We start from the raw sequence: 21055 nt of genomic DNA, 5'->3' as shown, positions 1-21055 counted from the left end.
CACAAGTCCTAGATACGTGATTGACATAACCGGGACGGATCTGCTCTCTTTGGGGGAGTGGGGGGAGGGTTAATTCTAGATAATTAGAAAAATGAGGTATTTTTAACTTACGAAGGAGTGATCGAATCTTAATGAAATTTGATGTATGGAAGGACATCATGTCTCAGAGCTCTTATATTAAATCTCGACCTTATCCGATCAAGGGGAAGTTTTGGGGGAACCTAAAATTTTGGAAAATGCTTAGAATGGAGGGATCGGGATGAAACGTGGTGGGAAAATAGGCACAAGTCCTAGATATGGGACTGACATAACCGGAACGGATCTGCTCTCTTTAGGGGAGTTGGGGGGGGAGGAGGTAAATTCTAAAATTAGAAAAAATAAGGTATTTTTAACTTGCGAAAGAGTGATCGTATCTTAATGAAATTTCATATTTAGAAGGACCTCGAAGCTCAAATCTTTTATTTTTTATCCCGACCGGGTCCATTGTCATTAGGGGGAGGGGGAGAAATCTTTGAAAACGCTTAAAGAGGAGAGATCAGGATGAAACTTGGTGGACAGAATAAGCACAAGTTCAAGATAGGTGACTGACATAACCAGACCGGATCCACTCTCTTTGTTAGAGTTTGGGGGGGGGGGGAGTAATTCGGAAAAATTAGAAAAATGAGGTATTTTTAACTTATGAACAAGTGATCAGATCCGAATGAAATTTGATATCTAGAAGGATCTTGTGCTTTAAAGCTCTCATTTTAAATACCGACCAGATCCGGTAACATTGAAGAGAGTTGGAGGGGGAAGCCGGAATTTTTGGAAAACGTGAAAACGAGGTATCTTACGAATGGGTGATCGGAATTCAATGAAACTTGATATATAGAAGAATCTTATGTCTCAGATGCTCCATTTTCAATTCGAATCAGATCCGGGGACATAGAGGATTGGGGGGGTGAGCAGAGATCTTGGAAAACGCTTAGAGTGGAGATATCGGGATGAAACTTGATAGGAAGAATAATCGCAGGTTACAGATACGAGTTTGACATAATTGGTACGGATCCGTTCTCTTTGGGGGAGCTGGGGGTTATTAATTTGAAAAAAAATAGAAAAATTGAGGTATTTTTACTTAAGAACGGGTGACCGGCTCTTAATGAAATTTGATATTTAAAAGGAACTCATGTCTTAGACCTCTTATTTCAAATCACGACCAGATCTGTTGACATTGGGGGGAGCTGGTGGGGGAAACCATACATCTTGGAAAATGCTTATAAATGTCGTAGATACGTGACTGACGTAACCGGACTGGATCCGCTCTCTCTGGGGGAGTTAGGTGGTGGGGTTGAGTGCTTTGGCGAGTTTGGTGCTTCTGGACGAGTTAGGACGATGAAAATGGGTAGGTGTGCCAGGGAGCTGTACAAATTGACTTGATAAAGCGTTTTCCCCGATTCAAACATCTGGGGGGCTGAAGGGAGAGGAAAAATTAGAAAATTTGAGGTATTTTTAACTTGCGAGTGGGTGATCGGATATTAATGAATTTTGATATTTAGAAGGACCTCCTGACTCAGAGCTCTTATTTTAAATCCCGACCGGCATTAAGCCTCTGATTTTGCTTTTAAAGCAATCTATTGATTCTTAGAATTTTGCTAGAGGTCAGAATGAGCTCTTGGCTCTTGGCTCTTCCGACCTCGTCACAAGAGCCATATGAGCTCTTAGCTCTTGTTTGTTTAATTTCTGATCTTTTTTAAATAATGCTGGGGAATCCGGCTCCCTCTCAATGAAAAGTGACTAAAAATATTGGTTACTTATTTCTTGCTTAAAGTCACCCGAAAAGTATTTTTAAATATAAATTTGTGAAAAATTCCCTTTCCCCACGAGAAATTCTTCCATGGAAAGATTAACCTACATATCCCCTCCACCTCCACCAGAAAAATCCCAGCTGAAAAACGTCTGTATACTTCCCAATAACCAATACTACATGTAAACAATGGGCAAAGCTCACAGCTTGCAGCCCTTGCTCTGGGGCCTGTGGAGATTCAAGTCATCATCAAAGATATAGTTATTATTTTTTTTTTACTATGCTGAAAAAAATTTATATTTAAAAATACTTTTCGGGTGACTTTGAGCAAGAAATAAGTAACCAATATTTTTAGTCACTTAAAAAGGGCACTGTAACTTTTGATTTTGCGATCAAAAGAGCCCTCCATCACTGATATTCTACAATCACAGGTTTGATACACTCATCCGTAGAAAAAAAGATATAAACACGCATCCGTAATCTTTCTTCCGGCAAGAAAAGAAGCAAAATGTTATGGGAGCTTGAAATTTCTACGGTAGGGTTCTCTTGTATTTTGAATCTGATCGTGTCATTTTCATTCAGATCATTCTATGTTTTGGGTACCCCACCCTTTCAAAAATTGGGAAAATTTTCACAGGCTCGGAACTTTTGATGGGTGACATCAAATTTGATGAATTCTACATATTTTGAATAAACATCAAAATTCAATTCTTTTGATGTATCTAGGTTTATTGAGACTCTTCTTCTTAGAGTTTCAGTTTTTTTGAGCGGTATTGCTCCTTAATTACAGCTCGTTACCACAAACTGTTTGAAACAAAACGAAGCACTAGCTATATAATCATAAATATTAGCATCGGAATTATTTTTTTTTTACAAATTCAATGCTTCCTTTAAGGAATGAATAATGATACAAAAATTTTATTCGAAATGCTGAATCTTTATTTTTGAATTAAATAAAAAAAAAGTTTTTTTTTTAACTGAAAGTAAGGAGCGACATTAAAACTTAAAACGAACAGAAATTACCCCGTATATTAAAGGGGCTGCTCCTTCTTCAACGCCTTGCTCTTTGCACTAAAGTTTGACTCTTTCTCTCAACTCTACTTTTTAAAACAGTAAAAACTTTAGCGTAAAGAGCAGGGCGTTGAAGAAGGAGCAGCCCCTTTCATATACGAGGTAATTTCTGTTCGTTTTAAGTTTTAATGTCACCCCTTACTTTCAGTTAAAAAAACTTGTTTTTTTTATTTAATTTCTCAACGTTTTTTAGTTAATCCATGTTTTGATTTCGGCTCTCCGCAGATGAATAATTAAAGTGAAATTTGTATATTTATTTATTTGGCTAAATGGCTTTCCTATAGTTTTGATCGAATGATTTTGCGAAAAAAGAAGGGGAAGGAGGCCCAGTTGCTCTCCAATTTTTTGAGTACTTAAAAATGCAACTAGAACTTTTAGTTTTTAGGAACGTTTTCATTAGTAAAAGATATACATAACTTACAAATTAGCTTACGCAACAAACTTCTATGTTCGTATGTTTTTATTACGTATATGAGAAGGTTCGCCCACTCGTCAATACCTCGTCAATAACTCTTTGCATTAAAGCTTAAATTTTGTCCCCTGAATCACAAAGGCCGTAGAATAAATAGTTGAAATTACTAAAATTCCTTTAGCGTAAAAAGTGAGGTATTAGGAGGAGGTGAACCCCTTATATGCGTAATATTTTCTGTTTGTTTTATGTTTTAATGCTACTCCATACTTCAAGTTGAAAAAAAAATAATATTTATTTTCTCATTGTTTTTTTTTTAAATAATGCTAGAAAATGATGTACCCCCTTTATGGAAATCTTCTTCCCCCATGACAAATTCCTCCATGGAAAATTTCCCCCCACATAGCCCCCTCTTCTCAACCCCAACCCCTCCCAACCAAAAAATCCCCCTGAAAACGTCTCTAAACTTCCCAAAAACCATTAATATATGCAAACACTGGTCAAAATTTGCAACTTGCAGCCCCTCCCACGGGGACTGTGGGGGAGTAAGTCGTCCCCAAAGACATAGTTATAAGGTTTTTCGACTATGCTGAATAAAATGGCTATCTCACAATTTTGTTTGGACTACTTTGGGAAAAAAATGAGCGTAGGAGGGGGCCTATGTGCCCTCCGATTTTTTGGTCAATGAAAAAGGGCACTAGAACTTTTCATTTCCGTTCGAATGAGCCCTCTCGCAAAATTCTGGGACCACTGGGTCGATGCGATCATCCTGAGAAAAAGAAAAAAAAATAATAAACACGCATCCGTGATTTGTCTTCTGGCAAAAAATACAAAATTCCACATTTTTGTAGATAAGATCAAGAACTTGTACAATATGATTCTCTTATACGCTGAATCTGATGGTGTGATTTTCATTAAGATTCTATGACTTTTAGGGAGTGTTTCACCTTATTTTCTAAAATAGGGCGGATTTTCTCAGGCTCGTAACTTTTGATGGGTAAAACTAAACTTGATGAAACTTATATATTTAAAATCACCATTAAAATGCGATTCTTTTGATGTAACTATTGGTATGAAAATCTGCTTTTTAGAGTTTTGGTTACTATTGAGCTGGGTCGCTCCCTACTACAGTTTGTTACCACGAACTGTTTGATCAGTTGAAGTAGTTAAATGACTTTGTATTGATACTGATACTAATAGTATCAAAAGGTTAGACAGTCTTTCTTAATGCATCAAACTTCTTAAATATTTTCTAGTCAATTTAAATTTGCTAAAACTACTTCCACATTCAGCAGATGTCGTTGAAAGAGTACAATACATCCTTGAAGTAACACAAACATTAAGAAGTGCGTCAAGCAGATCCTTTTTGAGAATAAAATTAAGTGGGTCAAATGCATTGAGATCCGTGGAGTCAGTGTTAGTTAAGTGATCTCAAAAACCAATACCTCAGTGCCGATTTCATCCTAGTTTAAATTTTCTGGAGGGCCAGTTAAGGGCTAAATTTTTACTCGAGTGTCCAAGTCTTGGTCACTAAAACTGTTCTTCAGGTTGTTAGCACTTTCAATCTAGATTTTAAAATCAATCGTTATAAGATCTATAACTTCCTTTATACTATTACTACTACTAGCATCCTAACATCGGTCGTTTGACAGTACGACCGAGACCTGAGAAATGCGGAGTTGTCTCTTCAACCACAGTGGGAGGACGTCATGGCTGCAGCTCAGCTCCGAGATGTCTGGCGAGGTTTCGTAGACGCCCTATGAGCCACCCCTGGCTCTGGAGGATCTAAGGTCTAAGGTCTAAGGTAAGCATCCTAACAACTCACTTCGGCACCAAAACGCCAGAGGCCAATACAGCTACGCAGACTCCTCCTCCAGCCCAATCTACTCAAAGCCTGTTTGGCTACTGCCTCCTTCCCTAGCTTTAAAGTATAAGGCTTTCTACGTCATTGACGCTTTACTAAGAGGAATTATGCTGCAAATATTTTCTGTTGTACATATTACAATATCGAACATAAAATGAAAATTACAATGAAATAAAATCTTGAACTGATGAGATCTCAGCAATTAATATCATTATATGTCGAATATGTAGTTCAATTTCATAAGTTTCTCCAAAACTATTCAAGATACACATAGTTTTTAGTAAAACGCCAATGACACAGTAGGCTTAATACTTTTACATTTAGGGAAGGGGACAGTAGCCAACCTCTTCTTTTATTTTATTATATATTTTCTTCTTTGTAGTGATTTGTGTAAGTTTTAAGCTCGTTTTACATACTTAATTTAAGTTTGAATCGTTTTAAGATTAATTTATTTATATTAGTACCTGATCATGATTGTTTATTTAATTCCTGTTCGTTTTAGGCTTGGTTTGCATTTTCAATTTGTTTTACACGTTTTAAGATTTGTTTATTCATTTATATGGTACCTGTTGTTTGTTTGTTTGCTATGACTGTTCATTTGATTTCTGTTCGTTTTGGGTTTCATTTTTTTTAATAGGGTCTTTTTTAATTTCAAATATTATAGAACTTTATTTCTGTTGATCTTCAGTTTCACATGGCATTTACTGTTCTTTCAAAAACTTCTTAAAAACTTCTTTAAATTAATATCTTAAAAAAAGCAACTGTGTATATATTTATTTATTTATAATTTTTTTCTTTAAAACAGCTCCATTGTTTTTAAATTATCATTCTCTGGGGATTTCTGGCCTGAAAAAACGATTTAGGTGGGTCATAAGTTTAATAAAAGTCGCTTTGTGCCCTAATTTTGAAAAAAAAAAATCATATGAGTGACGACATATTTATATAGATCTCAAAAACATAAATTACATCACCCCCTTCCCTTTCTCATGAACGGCAGTGTCGTTTTTAGCATGTCAAATGACTCTCAACAGCTAAAGAAAAAGCCAAGAAACAAGAAATAGCAAAGATCACATTCAATTGCAAAGGAAAACATAGCGCAACGAAATCTACTGTTAGAAGAAAAGGCAAAATTATAATGGATTGGAGAAACACGTTAGTTTAGCGTTCGTGAATCTGTGAAGGATAAACAGGAAGAGGGAATTGAATCAGAGAATAATTATTTAATTCCATTAAAATTGCCGACTTTCGACCCAAGAATGAACAAGTGTTATTTCAGCGTCTGTGAAGACGCACAGGTAGGAGAAAAAGAATTCATGCCTGCATTTTTAACCACCTTGAAACACAATGAAGTTATTTTGGCATTTGCGAGGACAAACAGGAAAGAAGAGTTGAATTCATGCGAGAAGAAAAGTCATGTGTGTTAGGCTAGATGTATGTATAACGAATGTAAAATTACAAAAGGCAAGAAATGACTCCGAATAGCTAAAGAAAAAGACATGGACCAGGAAACAGCAAGATCTCATTGAGTTGCAGAAGAAAATGTTGCACAGTGAAACATGCAGTTTGAAGACAAAGCAAATTAACAATAGAATGAAGTGTTGGCTTAACTTTTGTGAGTTTGTGAAGGATAAACAGGAAGAGGGAATTGAATCAGAGAATAATTATTTAATTCCATTAAAATTGCCGACTTTCGACCCAAGAATGAACAAGTGTTATTTTAGCGTCTGCAAAGACGCACAGGTAGGAGAAAAGGAATTCATGCCTGCATTTTGAACCACCTTCAAACAAAATGAAGTTATTTTCGCGTTTGTGAGGACAAACAGGAAAGAAGAGTTGAATTCAGGCGAGAAGAAAAGTCATGTGCGTTAGGCTAGATGTATGTATAACGAATGCAAAATTACAAAAGGCGGCAAATGACTCCGAATAGATAAAGAAAAAGACATGGACCAGGAAACAGCAAGATCTCATTGAGTTGCAGAAGAAAATGTTGCACGATGAAACCTGCAGTTTGAAGACAAAGCAAATTAATGATAGAATGAAGTGTTGGCTTAACTTTTGTGAGTCTGTGAAGGATAAACAGGAAAGAGAATTTTTTTAAGCATCTGTGACACATGCAAAATCACAAAAGAAAGCAAATGTCTCTGAACTTCTAAGAAAAAAGGCATGGAACAAGAAACAGAAAAATGACATTGAATTGCAAATGAAAACGTCACTTAAAACTAAAGACTAACAGGATGATTATGCTATTGCGTAAGTTTGATATTTCAAAAATTATAATGGAATAAAGAACGTATTATTTTAGCGTCTGAAAAAGGATAAAAAGAAAGGATAAACTGGATTCACGTCAGGGGGAGGAGAAGCATACCTTGCCTCAAGCTCTGTTGTCTTCGAGAGGCCTGTTGCTGCAATGACCTGTTAGTAAAGGTACCTTCGTAAGAAAAAAAATTATAAAAGGAAATAAACAGGAAAAACGGTATATCAGTAACAGATATGGAAAAAGTTGTCAAATGTTATCTACTAGTTAATTATAACTATTGATTCATTATTAATAAACTTATTATTTTTATTTTTGAATATAATCTGAAATTTAGAGAGGGTTTGGGAGCTGGAAAGTAAATTCAAGGTGATCAGACGATATGAAAAATCGAGCATGTTCAGCCGTTTTAACATATTTTCTTGAAAATTCCTCAAAATTTTCCAGTATGGTGTGAGGAGTTCAATAGCTCCCCCCCCCCCCCTACATTCCCTTTTTATGTCGTTTTATTTATATATTGATTGGAATATATTTATATTTAGGCAGATTTTCAAAAAAAAGCTGTGCATGCCATTTAGTGCATATAGTTCTTTATTTTCATCTGTATACTCCAATTTATCCACCTTTTTGTGTTTTGAAAAAATAGCTTTATCCATTGATTTCTAATAAAAGTATTTTATTATTTTATTCAGCATTAATAACACTGATTATTGCAATTTTAGTTTAAAATTCGATTTCACATTAAATACAACCTCAATAATAATGTTAGCTAATGTAATTCATAGTTAATATTTATAATATTAGTTACTTCTTTTAGTGCTGGGCACCCCATATTCTAAACATTTGCAGCTTTTGCAAATTCTATATAAAAATTCATTGATATCTCTTGCTAGTCTGAATGGCAACGACATTTTGATTCGCGATAGCTATAAATTTTGTAACAGAAATAAAAATATGCAACACTTCGAGAGATTCTAGAGTGTTTTTTCTTTTTTTTTTAATTCGACCACCTAATAACAAGCGTTTGAGCGTGGATACATTTTCATTTGCGTATTTCAGAGTGCCGTTCAGATCGTGTGGTTGAATATAATGTTTTAGGGTAAGGTTTTGCAATGAAATAGTTTTATTAGCAACTAAAGAGCTAAGATCTCGAGCTAAAGTCGATTATTTGATGCAAAATTCTTTTAAGCCCTATTTTAATACCGTACCCCTTTTCATAATTAGTGGCACATTGTGATAGGTTACTACTGAATTTTCATTCACTACAGATATCATCATTTATTTTGCTATAGTTTGATTCTTGCATTAATCTACTTTTTTTCTCTTGCCTAGGATGTTTATATACCTCTGAAGGCACCTAGCCCACCGATAAAGAGTCTCCAGTCATCGTGGTACCCTGCTCCTGCCTGCACATCCACCCAAACCATTGCAGGTATTTAATAAGACAGCGCAGATCTGATTGTGGCATAGTGTTTGAACGACCCCCCTCCCTCCTTCATCGATACTGTAGATCAACACAGGAAGGTTGTCTTGGAGTTTCCCACATACCCAGTTCTCAAGAATGGCCTGCATATTACCACCAAGGTTGGCAGATGATTTCAGTAATAAGAATCTGTTTTTTTTTTTTTGAATCGCATCATTTGAAAGTTGATCTGTCCAAAGTGTGTTTAGGATTATTATGAGACATGTATTTTCAAAAGTCGATCTGAGGTTCTTAGTAATTTATTAATATCCCATGATTCATACTTTAGTCTTACAAAAAAAAAATACATGCATAGGGAATCATAAGGCTTGCTAAATTTTACGATGGTCGTTTCACAAAAGTCTTATGCAGCTATAAAAAAAAAGAAAGAAAAAAGTTTGGGTTATAGATCTTGAAGTTTCCAAGCAAAATTATCACCCTCTCACTCTCACTCTCTCTCTCTCACAGGTGTTTTCCGCCTCATTTGTTATTAGAAATTCAGATAATACTGAGTAATTTGTTTAATCGCAAGCTACACACACTCTCGGTTAAATTATATGAAATAAACGAGTTGAATTCTTCATTATTTTTCATGATATATAATATGACTGCCACTCCGAGAATCCTTTCCCAATTCAACCACCTATAATCTCAATTTCTTCTTGTGACCATACGTCGATCCTTACACATGAATTTAAAGCAGTGTCCCCTACAGGACCATATTACAGTTTTTTTTGGGGGAGGGGTGGCACATAGAACCTAAAAAGTTTATCAAAAATTCGTTTGTACGCATTTTTGTAATGTTTTTGTGAGTCTGACCAGCACTCGTTGGGAAAGGGGTTCAAACCAACCTAAATGCCACTCCCCTGGATACGACCTTTGTTTTCTATTTAATCATATTAAAAAACCTAATATTTTAATATAAGGTTTTTGAGGAATGGGTAAATGCCATATAGTCTGTCAATAATTGTAACAAGTTAAGTGAGCTGGGCCCTCACCGGTTCTTCAGGGTAAACAATATGCCTGTCACCAAGTGAAGCCATTGCAAACTGAGGTCTTACAACCTCCAGCTAATCGTCAGGCAATACTTCTGAATACATATTCCGATACTCTTGCTCAATACTGCCTGAAAACATTCCATTGGTATGTTCTTTTAAAACCAACAAATAATTAAATTTAGCGATATCGTGAATTTATTTGGCTAAATGCAATAAGGTAATGTACCTACTACCACCGTGCTATATTTTTCACTGGCATACTTATCAACGTACTGCGTATTTCCAGCACTCCCACCGGTTTCCAGTACTATTAAAGAAAGGGGCTGCGAAGGTAGCAATGGCGCAAGGTGCATAGAAGAAAGGATAGTAAAGGATAGAAAGTAACTGGTCTATTTTGAAAGTTAAAAGTGCATTTTGATTGATCAATTGATACCATATTTTACACAAGTCACAAAACAAACAAATAAACGTTTAAACATGGATAAGTTCATTTATTAGACGTGTATAAAAGTCTGGATAATTTGATGAAATGTACAGCAATCGTCGTCAAAAGATATCTTCGTCACTAAAGCATTAAAATTAAGATAATTTGTACAGAACAAAATTCTTGAAGGCGAAGCGGATTTCGCGACTTTCATTAGAAATTCAACTTACATTTAGGCAATATTACATAAGAAAATTTACGAGTCAAGACTTCGGATGAACCCTGTTATAGAACTCTAGCAGACAAATTTGCATGACTTATGGACTTGATACTGGGAGATAGTGTCGCGGTAAATATTTTCGAAAATTATGATAGGCTCTCAGTGATAACACGAGAGTGGACTAGACTTTACTAAAGGAAGAACCAGTGCCTGTTCTGACCTTGCAAGTCTTTACTGGTTGAAGATCCACTCATGTCATTGCACTCACTTCAAATCTTTTCTGGCTCGGCTATTACTGTTCCCCTCTCCCTCTCTCACTTGATATCTGCTGTTTTATTATTGATTTACTTAAGAATGGGCAAACCTGAAAAAACTGTATTTATTTGCCCTGAGTGTAGAATAAGAGTAACAACAGGAACAGTTCAAAGCGGTAAATGCTCTCAGTGTCTACACGTCAAATATGCCAATATAACAACTGGGGAACGTGAAGCCCAACCTGACTGACTTTGCCTCTCCTGTCAGTTAGCAAGTGTCCCACATATCCGCTTGTCCACAAACAGTTTTAAGTCAAAACCTGAGGTAACTGTAACCCATATTTTCGGTAAAACGAAAGCAACCAAAGTTAATCTAACCTGTGTTGGAAGCACCAGAAACACTACACCTGGAATAAGTTCTAAGGTTTCAAGTACCCCTTCATGTACTAATTGTGTCAAGCTCTATCAGGAAGTAGCCTTCTTTTGTGAGACCGTTCGTAAGAACAACGAAATTGTTCGGCGAAGTGAGAAAGATTCAAAAGCTTCAAACATTCAAGATGAACTCAACAAAATTCCGACTGAGTCTAGTACTTCCTATCAGGAACTGACCAAGCAAAACAATGAAATTTCCCGGGTTCAGTCGGATATTGAGCTTTGATAGGCTTGCATAGCTAAAATGGAGCTTGAGTTGACTTCTTTTCGCAAAAACCTGTGCTCCCTCAGTATTCAAATAAAGAAGCTGATTGAAGAATCACTCACAAGTGCGGCAACAATAAATCAACTAAATGACCAACTACATATCCACAAAATAACACAACCTTCCACCCCTGTTGAAAAAAGTCCACCACCAAGCAACTGTTATTATCCTAATCAAAATTCAAGCAGCAACTCATCACATGCAAATGACTTTGCTTTAGTGCCACGTTTACCACATATTAGCCGTCTCTGTACCTGCAAAATCTCACCAAAAGACAATAACCTTGATTTAGTGCCAAGTTCAACGCATTATAGCCCACAGCCAAAATTTACTGAAGTAACTCAAAATTTGAATGCTGTGAATGCAAATCAGGTTACACAGCGACCTTGCAAATTCAATGTAGATTTGCTATGTAGATTGTTATAGATACTATGTAGATATTTAGAGTGGTTTTTGTAAAATGAAAAAGAATTGCAAATTTTTACATGTATGCCACGATTTTAGGTCGAAAAGTTGTAGAAATAGCAACTGCTCTTTTGATCATTTAGATTTATTTAGTATTTTAACTTGTGTTGCAGTCAGAACTTGTAGTTTCGCCCACGTTTCCATACCCAGACAAGAGTTCTCCCCCGGACTAGGCTAATCCATGAAAAACCTGCGAGTCCTTGCCTGATTGAACCTTTACCTTATTCCCATCCAAAAAACTTTGCAAGGTGGGGTGCAATGACTGGCCCCCTAGTCGGTTTTCTCCGATCACAAAGAACCCATTCTCCCTTCAAAACAGCAGAGCCCCCCTACCGAAGGACCGGCCTCTTTCGCAATTATCACTGACTTTCCCCTCAAATAAGCAGGATAGGTTATCTTAGATAACTTCGAAGACCACGCTACCTTTCCATGATGAAAGTAAAACAGTTCAAAATAGGGATGAAACCTTTTTGTTGACAGTGAATAGGTAAAAAATTATTTAACTGGATATTTTGAACACATATGCAGTGCTCATCATCAGCAGTAAAACTAAAAGACATGAATAAATATAAAACAAAATTTATACCTAATAAACCAATTACATATAGTTTATTGCTCTTATTTTTTTTTCGATGCAACAGCGGAGGCAAATCTCTTTGACCTTTTCGGTTCCGGTTCATTAGAATTATCTGACATATTACGTGGACAGAGGTCAGAGCTCTTTGGTGAATTCTTTAATTTCTAGGGACCAAGGTTTAAAGTAAATTTTCAGGGAAACAATCCAAATTAAAAAAAAATCATTCAAGAATAATTCCATAAACAGAGATACAGGTGAATTTGGATTAAACTCAATTTATGATAATTTACTGAGGTCAAATAAAGTAAATACCACCTCACCTAAGAGCTATGAACTCTGTCCACGTAATATGTCAGATAATTCTAATGAACCGGAACCAAAAAAGTCAAATAGATTTGCCTCCGCTGTTGCATTGCAAAAATAAGAGCAATAAACTATATGTAATTGGTTTATCAGGTATAAATTTTGTTTTATTTTTATTCATGTCTTTTAGTTTTACTGCTGATGATGAACACTGTATATATGTTCGAAATATCCAGTTAAATAATTTTGTATCTATTCACTGTCAATAAAAAGGTTTCATTCCTGTTTTGAACTGTTTTACTTTCGTGATAGGTTATCTGATTTTGGCAGGGATTTTCCCCCATCAAGTTCCCAGAATAATGATCCAGATAGCCCTTTGGACCCCTCCCTCACCATCACCCTAAAACTTCCTCCAGTCTTACCCTCATTTGTGACACCAAAGTCTCTCCTTTTTACTCTTCACACGATCCCCAATTATTCCCCTACTTTTGTAATTCCCGTTCCCATTTATGATTGCTAATTTCTTAACGACCCCAACGAATATAAAAGAAAAATAAATTAATATTTTTTGAGGATATATTTATTTGGTAGCAATATACATATGCATATAAAAATATGTAAATTTAGAATTCGTTTTGAAACATATAAAAATCTAAAATTGAAATTTGCACAATATGTTATAGAAATGTTTTTATTACAGTTTCAAAAACAAAAGTGGATTCTGACCGTCTTAATTCTCTCGAATATATCCAAGTCATTGCGGGGTAAATATTAAATTAAAGTTTACGTTAAAAAATTAATGAGATGGATGTGCCTGTTTTTTTATGGCATAACAAATCAAATCTTGGTGTAATGTTTGAAACTGCTGGACGTAAGACCTCTTCAACATTTTTATCGATGAACGATATTGGGATTTAATGTGTGTTAGAGCTGAGAAAGTAGCTTGACATAAAAATGTGGTATTGAATGGCTGAAATACATTTAACGTCATATCGGCGATTGTGGGAAATTCAGTTCTAGTTCCGATCCAGAATTTAGTCAAGGGCTTTTTTTCTTGAATTATAGTTTTAAGTTTGAGTCACACGAAAGCTCAGCAAATTCCTCTTGACCTTTAAGTGGCAGATGATCAATCTCACTTAAGCCAATCAAAAACCGCTATTGAATCCAAACTATTTTTTTGTAAATCAATATTTAATATAAAGTATGTCCAGAACTGTGATCTACAATAGTTTTAGTAATAAAAGTCTTACGATGAATTTTCTCAATTACAAAATTTTCGACACTGAAAAACATTTTGAACGAATTTTTTTCGATCCTACTTTTCCAAATGCTGATCTTTTTAAAAAAAACTTTCAATTTTATCGTTTGAAGTAAATATATCGCAATTTTTTCCTTGAAGAGACAAGTTAAGATCGTTTAACTTTGCAAAAATATATGACAAATAACACAGCTTGGATAGCCACAACTCATTTTGAAAAAGAAACAGCAAATTCACATTTTCGTTCAGTTAAAAATATTTCGATCTCGTCCTTTAATAGCAATTAAATAGAAAAAAACAAGTTTTTTTTAACTGAAAGTAAGGAGCGACATTAAAACTTAAAACGAACAGACATTACTTTGTATATGAAAGGGGCTGGTCCCTCCTCAACGCCCCGCTCTTTCCGCTAAAGTGTGACACTTTCTCTCAACTCTACTTTTTAAAACAGTAAAAAACTTCAGTGTAAAGATTGGGGCGTTGAGGAGGGACCAGCCCCTTTCATATACGAATTAATTTCTGTTTGTTTTAAATTTTAATGTCGCTCCTTACTTTCAGTTAAAAAAACTTAATTTTTTTTATTTAATTTCTGAACATTTTTGAATTAATGCATGTTTTGATTTTGGCTCTCCGCATATGAATAATTAAAACAATATTTGCATATTTATTTTTTGGCTAAATGGCTTTCTCATAGTTTTATCGAATGATTTTGGAAAAAAGGAGCGACGGAGAAGGCCTAGTCGCCCCCCCCCCAGTTTTTTGGTTACTTAAAAAGGTAACTAGAACATTTAATTTCTTACAAACGTTTTTATTAGTAAAAAATATACGTAACTTACGAATTAGCTTAAGTAACGAACTTTTGTTTTCGTATGTTTTTATTACGTATATGAGGGAGTTTATCCCCTCAGCAGTACCTCGCTCCTTACAACAAAGCTTAAGTTTTGTCCCAATTCCTTAAGAATGACCCCTGAATCACAAAGGCCGTAGAATAAATAGTTGAAATTACTGAAAATACTTTAGCGTAAAGAGTGAGGTATTGAGGAGGGGACGAATCCCCTCATATGCGTAGTAATTTTTGTTCGTTTTAATGCTGCTCCTTACTTTCTGATGAAAAAACTTTTTCATATTTTTTTATTATTTTTCTTTAAATAATGCTACAAAATCATGCGCTCCCTTCATGGAAATTTTCTCCCCCATGACAAATTTCTCCATGGAAAGCTCCCCCAACATATCTCTCTCTTCTCAACATTCCCCCCCCCCCAACCAAAAAAATCCGTCTGAAAACGTCTGTACTCTTCCCAATAGTCATTACTACATGTAAGCAAAGGTCGAAGTTTTTAAGTTGTAGCCCCTCCCACGGGGACTGTGGGGGGAGTAAGTCGTCCTCAAAGACATAGTTATAAGGTTTTTCGACTATGCTGAATAAAATGGTTATCTCAGAATTTTGATCCAATGATTTTGGAAAAATTATTAGCGCGGAGTGGGCCAAGGTGCCCTCCAATTTTTTGGTCACTTAAAAAGGGCACTACAACTTTTTATTTCCCTTAGAATGAGCCCTCTTGCAACATTCTAGGACCACTGGGTCGATAAGATCATCACTGGGAAAAAAACAACAAAAAACAAACAAACAAACACACATCCATGAACTGCCTTCTGGCAAAAAATACAAAATTCCATATTTTTGTAGATAGGAGCTTGAAACTTCTACGGTATGGTTCTTTGATACACTTAATCTGATGGTGTGATTTTCGTTAAGATTCTATGACTTTTATGGGGTGTTTCCCCCTATTTTCTAAAATAGGCCAAATTTTCTCAGGCTCGTAACTTTTGATGGGTAAGACTAAACTTGATGAAATATATATATTTAAAATCAGCAGTAAAATGTGATTCTTTTGAAGTAGCTATTGTTAACAAAGTTCTTTTTTTAGAGTTTTGGCTACTAATGACCCGGGTCGCTCCTTACTACAGTTCGTTACCACGAACTGTTTGACAAGGACCTCTTAAAACCCTCAAACAATAATTCATTTTGCTCATATACTCATCTGTGACGCTCAAATCATCAGCACAATCTAAGTCTATGCCATGTGTTCTTGTTACATTCTTGTGTTCCTTAGGACAAAGTCCATAAAAATATCCGTATATGCGAGGAGAAAACCCAGCCCTGCTTATCTGTTTATTCAATAAAAAACCAATTGAAAAATTTCTTGCATAGGGCCCATGCTAATTTTCTAAGATTTCAAAGATAAGAAAAGAATGACATTCAAGAAAGTGGCAATTCAGAAAAATTGTCCGAAATGCCAAAAGAAAAAGTGTCCGAAATGCCTAAGAAAGGTCAGATAATTTACTTAGATTAATATGTAAGGATTTAATTAGAGACCATAGGAGATAAAGCAAAAATAACTGACAACACTATCTGACAAAATATAACAAAATGACTGAGAAGATACCTAGATACCATACTCTGGACAAAATAGATTTGATTTCAAAATTATAAGTCAAAATTGCAAACCAGTGAAGTAATGTAAAATTTCTTAACTTTACTAAATTTCTTTTGTGAATATCTGTTCAAGAAGCAATATTTTCAATTTGCACTTGTTAAATCAAAAATGAAGTTTAAATTGCATAATCTAATATGATTTACCTACAGAGAAATATATGAAACTTTGTTTAATTACCCATGCTTTAAAAAGAAAAATAGAAAAAAAGTGCGATATGACAACTACCTGATCCAGAAAACAAGGAAGAATAATTTCTTATTTTGAAGAATATTCTCTGACAATGATGTTTTAAAATGGAAAATCAATAAAATAAGCCCGCTTAACTTTCCACTGCTCAATCAATCATTCCAGTGTTTCCGTTCAAACATAGGGTTGATTGTCTGAGTAACCTATTGTCAAAGAATGTTATTTTAACCGTAAAAATTTTTGGATTAGAATGCCATAACATCATTATAAAAAGATGGATCTCGAGGCTAATAATTGAAAAAATATACATGGTAAAAGAGGTACCTCAGGTCTTGTCTTGTCAGATAAGAAACTAAAGAATTTGTTTTACTATTGTTTATGATTTAATTACATATCAGCAGAGATGCAGCTATAAAAAAACTATATTGCTCATCTTTGGAAAATAGAAAATGTTCTGCTAACGTTTCCTGGCTAAAAATTTTTTAAAAAGAAATGAAGACAAAATGTCAAAGATGTATAATATTAATGCTAATCTAGTTAAAGAATTGGAAAAAGTCAAAAAAACAAATCACGGAATGTCAAAGATATTTGGCATTAATGCTAATCTAGTTAAAAAATTGGAAAGAGTCGAAAAAGGTAATGAAGACAAAATGTTAATGATTAAATCAAAATTGGAATTACTTGAGGCGGAAATGGCAAAATTTCGAATATCAAAGTCGAATTCACTTCATATAGAGAGTGCTACACTAAAACAGGTAAATACACATCTTGAAATATAGTTAATATTTATCATTGAGAAGTGACCTTAGTTGTTTTACTTTCCTCAGTTGCTAGTATAATAACAACTTGGCGACTGCCCACTTTTTTAGTTAGTCGCAAATAATGCAGCAGTTACATTTTCAGTATTTGTTTTTTTTAAGAAATTCCCAACTCCGTAGACTGGTGGCTTGAGTTTGAGAACAGTTTGATAGATCCTGAATCGCATAGATTCTAGGAGTTTATTTAGTTGCCTAATCTGTATAAGTATAAGATAGATGTTCAACACACCCTTCAAATTTTGCCGAAAAATTTTTTAGCCAGGAAACGTTAGCAGAACATTTTCTATTTTCCAAAGATGAGCAATATAGTTTTTTTTATAGCTGCATCTCTGCTGATATGTAATTAAATCATAAACAATAGTAAAACAAATTCTTTAGTTTCTTATCTGACAAGACAAGACATGAGGTACCTCTTTTACCATGTATATTTTTTTCAATTATTAGCCTCGAGATCCATCTCTTTATAATGATGTTATGGCATTCTAATCCAAAAATTTTTACGGTTAAAATAACATTCTTTGACAATAGGTTACTCAGACAATCAACGCTATGTTTGAACAGAAACACTGGAATGATTGATTGAGCAGTGGAAAGTTAAGCGGGCTTATTTTATTGATTTTCCATTTTAAAACATCATTGTCAGAGAATATTCTTCAAAATAAGAAATTATTCTTCCTTGTTTTCCGGATCAGGTAGTCGTCATATCGCACTTTTTTTCTATTTTTTTTTTTTAAAGCATGGGTAATTAAACAAAGGTTCATATGAATAATCAATGACAACGAACACGACAAGCTATACATTACTATTGATGGTTGACCCTTAGTAAAAAAAAAGTATGTTGGCACTTTTGGGGCTCTCAAATATTTGGGGCACACTCTGTAGGTAAATCATATTAGATTATGCAATTTAAACTTTATTTTTGGTTTAACAAGGGCAAATTGAAAATATTGCTTCTTGAACAGATGTTCACAAAAGAAATTTAGTAAAGTTAAGAAATTTTACATTACTTCACTGGTTTGCAATTTTGACTTATAATTTTGAAATCAAATCTATTTTGTCCAGAGTATGGTATCTAGGTATCTAGGTATCTCTGGTATCTAGGTATCTTCTCAGTCATTTTGTTATATTTTGTCAGATAGTGTTGTCAGTTATTTTTGCTTTATCTCCTATGGTCTCTAATTAAATCCTTACATATTAATCTAAGTAAATTATCTGACCTTTCTTAGGCATTTCGGACACTTTTTTTCCGTGATAACAATTTTTCTGAATTGCCACTTTCTTGAATGTCATTCTTTACTTATCTTTGAAATCTTAAAAAATTAGCATGGGCCCTATGCAAGAATTTTTCAATTGGTTTTTTATTGAATAAACAGATAAGCAGGGTTGGGTTTTCTCCTTGCATATACGGATATTTTTATGGACTTTGTCCTAAGGAACACAAGAATGTAACAAGAACACATGGCATAGACTTAGATAATTTCCCTCATTGATCGTGCCCTAAATATTTGCTCCCATTCATATATAAATGCAGAAATAAATTTTATCAGAGATATTCTTTTTGGTAATGGATACCCCATTCCTTTTGTAAATAAAATAATTAGCCGTAGAATAAAAAGACACTCTTGTAAAATCGAAGAAGATACTTCACAATGTGAGGCTATTGATAAGCCCTCAAATATTGTCTATCTTCCGTATATCCCAAAGATTACAACAAAATTAAAAAATATTTGCACAAAAAATAATCTGTACGTAGTTTTTACTAATAATTTTAAAATCATCAATTTCTTAAATTCGGGTAAAGATAAGACCCCAGTTACTCGCCAAAGAGGGGTCTATCAAATACCCTGTGATTGCGGAAAATACTATGTCGGCAGGACCCATCAGAATCTAGACAAAAGGTTACAACAGCATAAAAATGACATAGACAAGGCCTTAATTTCAAATGGTTCCAACAACTCCTTTGATTCTGCTCTAGGTTGGCATATATTTAATAATCCGTCCCACATGATACTTTTTGAAAACTCTTCACTCATTAGTAATGGTTTGGGAATAAAACAGGTGGTTCGAGAATCAATTGAAATTAATCTCAAAATAAATAAAAATATTTCTTTGAACAGGGACTTGGGGGAATACTCACTAAATTCTTTATACTCAAATTTAATTAAAAATGATCTAACAAAATATTTTACTAAACCAATTTATAATAGTACTGAACCAACTACGAAAAGGCCTTTGAGACAGGCTGCTAAACAAGCAAGATTAGCTTTAAGAAATTGCATCTAATCATTTTATTTCTCTTTAGTTTGAATGAGTTTATATTTCTTCATTTCATTCTTTTTGCCAGTCCTGGTTGAACTTCGCTGAAGTAAGGATGCTAGGGCTATATTTAAAAAAAAAATGTTTTAATAAGTGTTTTTATATTCAGTTTTAATTCTCACAATTTGATGTAAGTTCTTTTATACATATATATAGTATTGTATTGTGCTGAAGACGGCCCTTGGACATAGGGCCGAAATATCTACATAAATAATTTCCATTGTCTTGAAAAAACTTTCCCTATTGTTTCTACGTTGTATTTGTTTGTTATGGAAAGGCAGTGTGGTCTTCGTCGCTATTTTCGTCTAGCTTATGGGGAGCAGTTGACCTATGATATCTTTTATTTTATTAGTCTAGGTAAAAAACATGCTACTATTATCAATCAACAAAAATTTTTAGAATCCTGTAGAAAGGAAAACCTTATTCCCAAGTCTTTAAGATATAAATTACATTTAAATACCCGAAAAGAAGCGCAATTTGCCCATACACTACAGTTAAAAACCCTAGTCCATATTATTAAGGACAAAAAACAGAAACGACATATTATTTCTTCAGAGAGAAAATCGTTGGAAACTTTTTTGCTGGAAAACCTGTCCACCGTTGATTTTGCTCAAGTTGTTAGATTAGAAAGGAATTTGTTTAGCCACGATTTTCGCTTGTCCAAGGAACGCCTCTATAAAAAATTAGAAGGCTTACGAAATGAATCTTCGATGAGAAACCGTATTTATTCTCCAAGATTCACTCCTGGGCCTGCTATCGTTAACCTCTCTTCTAAAACATTGGAACCCCAGGAAATCGAAACACTAGAAAAAGGTCCAAAATTTTCTTTTCTACCGAAACAGGTTCCTGTGGCAGATATAGTTTCCTCTCTAGAGTCCGCTTTGCATAAACACTATCCTTCTGTCTCTAACCCGGATGAAGTTAGATCTGGTCTAATAAATATCCTCTATAATAGCCAAAAAAAGTTTAAGCCTCCTACCAATTCCACACCGGAAAATTTGCATGACATAAAAATAGTATCTAATCTCCGAAAAGATCCTTCTATTATAATAACTAAAGCAGACAAAAGCAATTCACTTGTTGTCATGAATACAACAGACTATGACAACAAAATTTTTTCGCATTTAAATGACACAATTACATATCAAACAATAACTCATGATCCTACTGATCAGTTCACTAATAATATTATAAATGAATT

General features: G+C 34.4%; 1 protein-coding gene and 1 long non-coding RNA gene across 7 annotated transcripts in view; one reads left to right on the top strand and one right to left on the bottom strand.

The window, feature by feature from the left end:
* The window catches only part of LOC136030146 (uncharacterized), a 102437-nt gene that overhangs the window by 66023 nt on the left and 15359 nt on the right, over window positions 1-21055 (top strand). For 4 of the 5 annotated variants that reach the window (XR_010618196.1, XR_010618195.1, XR_010618194.1 and 1 more), the window contains one exon: window positions 8714-9055. This is a non-coding gene — a long non-coding RNA (uncharacterized LOC136030146). Of the gene's footprint in view, window positions 1-8713; window positions 9056-21055 lie in introns of those variants that run through there. The other variant, XR_010618198.1, reaches the window with a different exon arrangement.
* The window catches only part of LOC136030145 (uncharacterized), a 39443-nt gene that overhangs the window by 3156 nt on the left and 15232 nt on the right, over window positions 1-21055 (bottom strand). The gene's annotated exons all lie outside the window — the stretch shown is intronic.

This window comes from Artemia franciscana, chromosome 8 (genome assembly GCF_032884065.1).
Source record: "Artemia franciscana chromosome 8, ASM3288406v1, whole genome shotgun sequence".
NCBI lineage: Eukaryota > Metazoa > Arthropoda > Branchiopoda > Anostraca > Artemiidae > Artemia > Artemia franciscana.
The sequence above is the reverse complement of the archived record's forward strand: the minus strand, read 5'-3'. Positions and strand labels throughout refer to the sequence as shown.